At 40.2% G+C, this 8438-nt stretch overlaps 2 long non-coding RNA genes across 11 annotated transcripts in view; one reads left to right on the forward strand and one right to left on the reverse strand.

Moving 5' to 3' along the window:
• LOC111254563 (uncharacterized) overlaps positions 1–8438 on the reverse strand; it is a 32281-nt gene that overhangs the window by 22564 nt on the left and 1279 nt on the right. For all 8 annotated transcript variants that reach the window (XR_015316801.1, XR_015316805.1, XR_015316807.1 and 5 more), the window contains exon 2: positions 7568–7661. This is a non-coding gene — a long non-coding RNA (uncharacterized LOC111254563). The remainder of the gene's footprint in view (positions 1–7567; positions 7662–8438) is intronic.
• Positions 70–4560, forward strand: LOC111254562 (uncharacterized). Of its 3 annotated transcripts, none has more exons than XR_002675086.2 (4): positions 70–280; positions 2116–2718; positions 2852–3020; positions 4189–4560. It is a non-coding gene; the product is annotated as an uncharacterized LOC111254562 (long non-coding RNA). The 3 variants fall into 3 exon arrangements; XR_015316808.1 differs by lacking the exon at positions 2852–3020 and having other exon boundaries at positions 2116–2358; positions 2578–2718; positions 4189–4543; XR_002675085.2 differs by lacking the exon at positions 2852–3020 and having other exon boundaries at positions 4189–4548.

Genomic DNA, 8438 nt, shown 5'->3' on the forward strand with positions numbered 1-8438 from the left:
CTAATTGTTCCTTGGGCATTTTTGCGTAGCTGCCGCTCTATAGATGATCCTCAGCTGTATAAACTGCTTTTTAACCATCGTACACAGAAAGGAGAACGATGTTATCCCGCTCATCCTATCCTACGTACCAACAATACGCAGCTGCATGCTTTCAGGTGCATAGTCGGACGTAACAATGTCACGCGTGCTAGGGCCGCTCGTACCTACCTGGCACATAGGCCGTTTATAAAATAATCGACTTTGTTACATTAAGCCAAGTGCCGTATACTCGCCGAAAACGGTGCGTCTCTATAGAGCATCTGTTATATTTTGCTTCTAAATTTGTATCTAAACAAAATCAGATATCCAAGTACTCTTTCCTCAACTCGTATGGAATTGTGTGAGAGTGCTCTGGCGATAAACGGTATCGGTAAGCGTAAAGTGTAGCTCAAGCACGCTCTACATAGAAAATTTTAGGCTCATAGCAAGCGAAGAAAATAGCCAAAAGGTTCAAAAGGTGCGAAATGACATATTTTAACCGTCGGACGTTAGTTATTAAGTTCGCAAACATTTTCCAAACGGCAGTTCATCATCTGAACCAGAAGCCAAAATGTATTAAAAATGGCTTCTCGGAACATTTTTAGGCCCTGCAAATTTAGACCCTACGAAAAAGTTTTATTCGTTATTTATTTATTTAGGTTTATTATTACGAAAAGGTTTATAGGAATTTTTCAAAAGTGCCACGAAAGCTAGCAATAACCTGGACTATCGATCTTGGGCAAAGAAGGAAGTTTTAGACTGTAATGAGGGTTCGTTGACGAAAAAGTTAAGTATTAGTTAATCCTCACTCAAATTACGGAAATGATGCACCCTTATATATAACGAATAGTTTTGTTCTAGAAAGAATTGACTTTTCCTTGCTACAACGAACCGCCCGCCAAAATTTTCCTCAATTTAAAGGCATATATATATATATATAAAATTAGTTTCGGTTCATATCTCTTACTTACTGTACCACGCGGAATATGTACAGCCGCTAACTATGACTGTTACGTGTGTTTCCATATTCTGGAGGGATATAGTCATGTCTTTATGGTTTACGATATCTTTTCCATTAGGCATGTTATTACAAAATTGTTTTGTTATTTATATTATCAATTATTATAAGCGTTATTATTTAATCAAGCTTTCAATTGTTTAGCCGTTTCATGTTCTTATTTACTTGAAACAGTACGCAATTTATTACGGTAAACGGGCGTTTATGTCTCCGTTTAATAATCGTTAAGGATCCGGGTGATACAAGGCATAAAAGTACCTCAACCCAAAGCAAAGGGCATCCCTTCGAATGTTTTATCACATAGATTTTTAGGTAAGATCTTCGCTGGGAAAACGCCGAGTTGGGTGGGGAGCCTATACACTGAATTGGCACGTCTGCTATTTTTCGCCCAATGAACTCGATTGGCAGTTGGCGTTGGTCAATATCTTCTAAAAATAACGTCCTCTGCTAAGAAGCCTTCCGGTAACCACCGTTGTTAGCCCTAGATTTCCTTAAAATTCATTTTTACACTTTCCCGAACGTAACAGCATATTGAATCTTGTAGTGATTTTACATCTCAAGCGATTGCCCGTACATTAAGTATTAGGTCATGAATAGATATTCCATGTAGTATGTCTGCTGCAGCTATTGACCTTTGCTTTGGACGGTTAGCCCTGAATACGACACAGAACAGCCGTTACTTGTAAACGTAGATCACCTTACTAAATGTCCTTAACTTTCATAGGCAAACAGCATTGCAGTGGTACGCAGCCCGACTATACGAGACCCAACGGAATAAATATTGACAGAATAGAGACGGGAAATGCGTTGGCAATTTCGAAGCCATCGTACGTCACGTTCTCGGCGAAAAACCAGCTCCTCGAAATGTTTTGGTGCTACCATGAGCTAATCCACACCGACAGGCGTACATAAACGTATCGTATGAAGACTAGACCAATTTGGCGCAGTGGCTTGTTCGACAACAGTAAATCACTAGAAAGTCTGCTTACGTATAAATTGCTCTGTTTCGAATATTCAGAGCCTCTCCTATCCAATTTTTCGACGTTCCGTTAGAACTACTTTTATTTCTTTCGTTGCAGGTATCCATTATCATCTCGTGAGTTGGGGTGTTATACGTCCTCTATAGTTGCGAGAGCTATGGATGAGTTCATCCGACCACGGCAATGACATCCCATCTATCCATCTACAGTCTATCGAAGCCGTAATGTGTCCTAGCACGCCTAAATGGATCGGATCACCTATCTAGAGCCAGGCCTTGTCGCCCTTCTGGAAAACGTCCATGCGCCACTCAGATGACTCCGATGGGAGTACTAAATCAAAAGGTATACAACGTTGAGCGCTTTTATCCATTCCAAATTCACTGTGGGTTGCACTCAACACTGGGCTGTTTTTTCGCGAAGCTCGATTTTGCCTTCAGGGTTAGCTGCGAGCAATGGCATAGACCTTCAAGATGCCCCGAAGCTAAACATATCCTATTGGATTCTAAGCCGCCAGGTTTGTCGAATAAAAAGCCTTCCGGTAGCTTACGCTCATATTTTCAGGTTCACCTCCTCTAGAGGACTGTAGATGCTGAACGGGGTCCGTTTCTTGCATCCGTAATGCTGTCAGACCGCCAAACCCTATAAGGCCGATTTTCGCGATTCCCTGATGCCACCAGTCGTCCCAACGCAGGCGTCTTCCATGTAAGCCTCGCACCTTTAATTTGACTTGTAACCATTTACATTTTGCACCCCTCTAAGGATGTATAATGTAATGGAACGTCGTGGTTTGTAACAGGGCTTGTAAAACATCTATTGATATATCGTTTTTTCGTAGATGATTCCTGTACGGAGCTAAAAGGCTTGTACGACGAGTGAAATAAATGCCCAATAGGCATCCAACCGTATGTTCTACAGATCGAAATATAACTCTGTTTCCGCTGGGAAAAATTAGTCAGTGTGACCTAGGTGTAACGCGGGTGTGGCAGTGTTACGCATTGGATAAGGTAAACAAGGCAAAGTACGAGTTAGGTACAACATTTTGACAGCATAGTGGGCAATACTTCGAAGTATACGCTTTTTTTAATTATACATTTCAATGCAGTGACAGGATAGATGGATGCATAGCGAGTCGTTCAACGCAACATATGCCTTTAGCAAGCCCTTAAAGCCGTGGGCCTAATGCCACTAAATGAAAATGCAGGTTTTAAATAAGTAGAGGCTAATTATAAAAAGATGAAAGATAATAAATAACAAGGCAGATAGATCATAAATAAATAGATTGTTTACCAATAATGTTTTTATTATATATCAAACACGAATAATATGGACGCCAAAGTTGTTCTTCAGCTTTCGATGCTGTACAAATAGTTCGATTGTCGAAGCGTTTTAACATATTGTATATTGTTTAGTAGAGATAATGGTAATTTATTTTATCGTTGTAAATATGCGTATTTAATGGACCAACAAGCTACTGCCATTGTTCTAGTTGTATATGGTGTATTGAGAAAGGCGTTCAATGAGGAGTGAAAAAAAAGGACACAATTATTTATTTCTTATATTAAACACTCAATATAAAACGATATTAGGTATATAGTAACGATAATGAGTTGCGCTTAAATCGATGCGACATCTTCGATAAGCATGAAATTATGTGATATATTCTGATCGGCTGTCTGTTATATATATTTTATACCAAAATTTTATGCGTTTTTTAGAAGAAATATCGAACATGCTAGTTTCTCGCAGTTCTCTGTGACTTTACGCCCGTATACGGGGTCTTAATAAATTGATATCAGTATAAATATGTCGCCCCCCCCCCGCCCCCCGCCCCCTGGCACGTTCAGCACCATTGATAAGCGTTGCTTCAGGCGGGCTGTGTGTTTACGCCCGCTTGCAAACCTCGACCGTCTTACGCGTGCCTAAATTTGGTAGGCAAACGCTATACCCCTGCCTCACCTAGATTGGCACATAAAACAGTTTATGGCCCCTATTAATTGTGTCGAACATTATCAATTAGAGAACCCAATTCCGGCCAGCGGCGCACGGTAACGAGGGGTCACATCGAGAATTTCGTTACTGTATCACAAAATATGCTATTTTTTAATGCTGTTGTATTGCTTGAACGCTCAATACTACGAGAGATTAAAATCCTATGCGATAACTGTGTTGCAGATTATAGTTGTCCATGATATCGACTGGCTTGCAGCTAGCCAGCAACAGAATGCTAGTCACCACCATCTACCTGCGCCACCATCTTATCGCGTGTGTGTATTAGCATAGGCACCAGGGAACTTTGTCCACACCAACAACGTACGACGGGCTGAGTCAACGGTACAACGCTGACACAAGCACTGCCGAGATGAGGGTTCAGGTCTCGTTGGACGTACTTGCGAGTTACCTATTGTCAACACCACAGCGAATTGCCATTGTTGATTGCCAAATTTTATCACGATACCAATATCGATAACAATAAGCACCGTTAACTCTCACTAGCTAGCATTAATAAAGCCCAGTTAATTAAATTCAACCTTTGTTTTCCGTTGTTTCACTCTCGCCACTGGCCTTTTGCACGCCTTGCGTATTATGCGCACGTGGTCCAAATCGGATGCATTCATTTGCTTTACCCATACCCATTTGCTTATACATGCTGCTTATCAAAACAAGCTACCTAATGTCCGTATGTAATAGGACAACAATGATAAGAATGCCATTGAAAATGAACAGATGACTGTTCTAACGAATGATCGATGATTACACTCGCCGGACAGATTTAGGATAGTCAGTAGCAACTTAGTGGAAAGGCTATGTAGCTACGGAACATAGCGACATCCAACCAGTTCCTACAGCCTAGATCTGAGGGCCTCAAAAAAGTCAGCAGGCGCAGTGAGCAAGGCCAAAACAGAAAATTGTTTTAGCCTTTCTTTTTTTGCTCCTCAGCCCATGTCTAGACATTATGATGTTGGTATAGTATGCGAGTTATTGTACCAGGGAACCTATAGCAACATGAAGAACCCCGACGTAGTCGTTAGACGCACGTCAACATCAAATGAAGACGCACGAAGAGCGTATAATGTGGCCTGGCCAGTTATCTCGATCGTTTACGTAATCGCAGCCGTTATTTACGCAATAACCGAATCAAAAGGAGCTTTTCTTTCATTCAGAAATGGTGAGAAGAAAGTTTCTAACATGAAATTTGAAGCATTCCTTTTTTAGAGAAACATAAAAACCGGAAAACTCCTGCTTTATGATATGTTGTCGAATCATCGAACAAATATGATCCGACGAATAGGTCTAGATTTTAAGCTAATTCCGCGAAACGTTATGGAATCATCAGGAGCATATGGTTTGCGCTTTCTGATACATGAATGAACAGGGATGGTCTCTAGCATTTTGCGTTGCAACTAACACGACCAAGCCCACCTGCCAAACACTTTTGAACATTTTTGAGCCTTTGCAAAAACAGTGTTCAGTCTTAATATAAATCTCTCAGGGAAAGAATTCAGAGTTTCTACTCCAGGTCTAGTGACGTCTGTGCCGTTATTTCGTGTTTTATTCATTATGTTTCGTCTACAGGAGTTGAGTGTAAACGAGCCTTTTCATAGCCTAAAGAACCAATTGCACCTACTTTGATACAAAGTCTAGGGAAAATTTTTAATCTTTAGGTACATATCGTAATCAGTGTACGGATCAATAACCCTAAATACAGTATTTCCTTTTGATGGCTCCAGCCCTCTAACGGAGAACTTCAGACACACGTATTAGGTCATTATTGGCATTGGTGTTGGTTTTAAAAATGCGTGAAGGTCTGTACCTCCTGTATGACCGATCATTTTGTATCGAATGGAGTAACCCTTCGGATGCGCTCAACGGTTTCTATAAAATGGATTATCTAACGTTAGATTGAAGCTATTAGACATTCTGTGCACATAATTCAATTCCACGCTACGATACGACCCCGTTAACGTCAATACGGTAAACAATCCTGCATAAAACAACCGAGCTTGAGATCATCCATATATGATCTGTACATATTTTATATGTACTCACACATCTTCTTACAACAACGCAGTGACTATATTTACGCACCAGTTATTATTAAATAGTCTACATAAAACGGGAAATCGGAAAATAGATGAAACCATAATTATAATACGTAAGCAACAGTTGTCATAGAAGTGAAAAGGGCAATTCATATTAGACGAACTGCCCTTTTCATTTCTTCCCCCCCCCCCCCCCCCCTTTAGGATTATTTGGAGCGATTGTTACAACATGGATAAGTATTATTGAAAGATCCAATAAAACTGAAAACAGAGGATTTCATCTGGCGAAGCCCTTTTTCCCAGCGGTTATTGAAGTGAGTTACTCTGTCCGCGTGGTATACGACTGTCCGCTTTAAATAAAAATGAGTGCTAGTACAAAGTGAGTAAACAAATGAGGAGCAGTACAAATATTATTAGTGTACAAGAGAGTACTTTGTATTTAGGTCGTATTCTGGGCGCCCAACCAGATCACAGAACTAGGACGAAGGCTCACGATTGTTTCCCTGGTTCGATTGATGTCAGTGCGCCTTTTGTCATCTAAACTGAAACCATCATAACCTTTTTCACTTCGATCTGGAAAAGATTTTCATATAATGTCTTTTTCGAAAGGAATGTCAGAATCTGTTGAATATCCCTGAGCTGTTCCTACAGATGTCGCGTATGTCCTCATAACGTTTCTGCGTATAGCCAGCATCAGGCATTGACAGTGGAGAGATGACATCTCAAAATGATGCTATGTACGGTATCGTTTTCAAAATCAGGAAAGCAAATCTTTACCTAATTCATCTCGAAATGTTTGCACGTCCGCTAACCGTGATGTGATGCCATTTTGCTTTCCAAATTTTGACCTTCAAAGTTTTCGCTTCAACGTACGATTTGGTCTTTTCTTGCGGAGCAGCCCGTTCGTCGAGTCAGCTTGAGTCTTTCCAAACAAAGTCAATTCAAGTCTTCATTTTTAGCTATCGAAGGTCTATTTGGACCGTCTCTTCTCGAAGTCCGTCTTGAATAGGAATGAAGTGCTTAGCTGTTTTCGGTATGAAAATAATTCATAATGTATACGTGGAATGAAGGGGAACCTCAAAGGGGTCACTTGGCGTGAAATCAGTTCGACCTCATTCGTGCGAAATAAAAAAAAAAATGATTCTCTAGAGGGGTGGATTTCAAAGAATCAGAAGACCGTAACGTGGTAAAGTGAACAGTTTTCGGCCAGCGATGTTATATTATTTGTGTGTGAGCGTGCAAGTTAGTTTATAGTCGGTAGGGCGTCTCTTCCATCCCAAAATATGAGCTTGTATAAAACTACCTGAGGTTAAACAATGCCTCGATTTGTTTTGCACGATCCTCGCCAGATACACTATAAACGTACGTTGTTATTGAACTTCCATAACATTGCATAGCTTAAGATAAGTCTGTACACAACGCTACTGTGATTTAAATCGTTACAAATAATAAACAGTGCTTTCATTAAATCATACATGAAAAACACCAAGAGAACTTGAAAAAGTACATACCGTGTCCATAGAGATATAGCTCAAACGCAGCTCCACCGAAAAAGCCCTAAAGCAACGCTCGAATTGTACCCAAAATGGCGATCCTGATTAGTAACTGGCGTTATGTACGAGAAAGGACGAGAACGAAACAAAGCCATACAAAAATACAAATGCAAAACAGTTTAACAAATCGATCCTGATAATTTAATATATAACTAAATGCAAATAGAATATTAACAATAATAACGGATATAATTGTTAATCGCAAAAATGAAATTCAATGGATATAATGCAAATACAAGCCAAAAAAATATTATATCTCTACGAAACGTTAATAAAAATAAGAATTCTTAGCGTTCAGTAAGAACATGACCCAAAAGAGAGTTTCGGTGGGACCGATGGCAGTTCAGAATGAGTTGGCACAATATTGCTCTGGGTGCCGTGCATTATTAGTAAGATGATGACTTTCTGAAGACCATCCGAAGAGAAGCGGATACATAGGCGGCATGAATTTAGACTACGTGTGAAGTTTATTCAGATGCAATACGGAATGGTCCAGCATTAGATCTATAGTCATATCACAGTGAGAGAACTTAACAACTCTGACGATGAACAGATTGACAACTACGACCCCAGGTCCCATCGAGAAACAATCCCAGGAGAAAGAGAACCTCAAATATGACAGCTTGACTGAACTCGCTTAAATCGTTACTGAAGCAGTCGTGCCCAAGCTGACAACGACATCTATCTGGGCATAATAGAGGAAAGATCTACTCGAAGCGTTTCAGCTGGAATAAGATCAGGGCAACAGGCCGAAACTCACACGAGCACATCACAATTGTCGAATTTAGTGTGAACGTTTAGCAAACAATGTTACATTGTAAAATATATA

This window comes from Varroa destructor, unplaced genomic scaffold, assembly GCF_002443255.2.
Source record: "Varroa destructor unplaced genomic scaffold, Vdes_3.0 BEIS01000007.1, whole genome shotgun sequence".
Classification (NCBI taxonomy): domain Eukaryota; kingdom Metazoa; phylum Arthropoda; class Arachnida; order Mesostigmata; family Varroidae; genus Varroa; species Varroa destructor.